This window comes from Arachis ipaensis, chromosome B03 (genome assembly GCF_000816755.2).
Source record: "Arachis ipaensis cultivar K30076 chromosome B03, Araip1.1, whole genome shotgun sequence".
NCBI lineage: Eukaryota > Viridiplantae > Streptophyta > Magnoliopsida > Fabales > Fabaceae > Arachis > Arachis ipaensis.
The window spans coordinates 30,798,839-30,800,948 of NC_029787.2; positions in this window are offsets into that span (position 1 = coordinate 30,798,839).

Consider the following 2,110-nt stretch of genomic DNA (forward strand, 5'->3'; position numbering starts at 1 on the left):
AGGGGGGAGGGTTTTGTTTTTATTTTTTAATATCATTTTTATTATTTATATTAATTATTAAGGGTAATTTGGTAAAAAAATAATAGTTAAAGTAGAAAAGAACGATTTTATAACGTTTTGTAACGTTGAGGATGATTTTAATAACAAAAAAAGGTTGGGAACGATTTTGATTTTGGCCTTAGACTTTAGGAACGAAAAATATACTTAACCCAAGAAAAAACAAACAAGAAATTGCTTAAGAAAGGCAGTCTCATTCAAACTCCTTTCAAGGCAACAAAAGCTCCACTTGGAGAGAAAGGGTCATCATTGCAGCCTTTGTCATGATATCTGCTACTATGTTTGCATCTCTCAATATCAACCAGAGATTAGCACGCCATTTCTAAGACATGATATATCGAATTTTCAACACCAAAGGATCAATAAAACCACAGCAATCATGTAAATTATTAACAATAATAAAGACCTCTACACAATCTGTCTCACATATAATATCTCTTTAGCCCAAGTTTCAGGCTAAAAGAAAACCTCTCCAAATCACAAACAACTCTCCTTGCAAAATACTATGACTCTCAATTGTTCCTAGACAACCTCGTTGCCACCTTCCCTTCCAATCCCTGCTAACATAGGAAAAACCAACCCGGACACTATTGTCAGGATAGTTAGCATCACAATTAATCTTAAAGGTATCCACCAAGAAAGAATCCAAGAGCCACTAATGGTGGAGGGAAGGGATAAACACTCGTTACAACTCAAAAATATTCTAAAGCTCCTTTTCCAAGGACAAAGTTATACCAGTCACCTTATCCGTGGTCCAAGGCTCGTGGGGATGAAAGATTTTGTTATTTCTCGAACGCCAAATCCACCAAAGACCAGAAAATAATCTAAAAAGACGTTATTTGCTATTATGTAAGAACCAACTCATCAAATCCACTGGTTGACCGGAGATACCCAAAGCTTGCCAAACTAACTGGACTTTTGGACAATTCTGAATGCAATGTAAAACCGATTCCTGACCTGAGAAACATCGTGGACAGCTATCCATGTGTGAAATGCCCATCCTAAAACGAAATGCAGCAGTAAGAAGAGCCTCCCAAAGATATAGCCAGGCCAAGAATTTGTGCTTTTCTAGAATATGTTGACGCCAAAGCCAATTCTCCATATCCTCTTAACTAAACATCTTCCTACTGAGTCACAAATAACCACTACGAGCGTCATAAATATTTGTTCTGAATCAGCTTGAACATACGGGTTGTAAGAGTTAATGTTGCTTTGTAGAGACTGATTCAGAAGAGAATAAATATTCTCAAGGTTCCACTTTCCAGATGACCAAAGGTCCAAAATCCGGAGATCCAAATAAAAAATGTGAACATAATCCATCTCATGACACAATCGTCCCTCTCTTCTCCATTTAGAAAACCAAAAGTAAATGCACCAAATAAAACATTCCTTCAGGATATCTCAAACTCGACATATACTCTTCCAAACATAAGATCCCTTATTTCGAGATTGACTGAAGCAATCATCTTTAGAGAAATAGTATTTCTCCGTCAACAGTTGAACCCATCTTTTGTCAAGATGGTGAAAAAATTGCCAAACTAATTTTTCAAGAAGAGCAATATTAACACAAAAAAGTTCTCTAATTCCCAGACCTCCAACCTTCTTAGGGTGACAAACACCTTCCAGTTAACTAAATTCAGGTCTCTACCATCAACTTGACCCTTCTATAGAAAATTCTGCATCTTGGATTCTATTTTATTAGTTACCCCTTTAGGGAATAGAGATACTTGCATGCAATAAGTAGGAATTGCACTCACTACCGAATTAAGCAAACAAAGTATGCCGGCCTTATTAAGCAAATTCTCTTTCTAGCTAGCTAGTCTTCCTCAAATTTTGTCCAAATCATCATTGAAAGTTGCACGTGTCACCCGAAAGTGATTAAAGTTCACCTCTAAATATTTGTCCAAATTTTGGACGAATCTGATGGAGGACACTCTGGTAAATTAAAAATTCAAATTTATAACCATAGTAAGACATTTAAAAAACAAAGGATATTTTTGTTTATCTAAAATAAAAAAAATATATATATTAGTATTTTTAAAATTAAATTAAA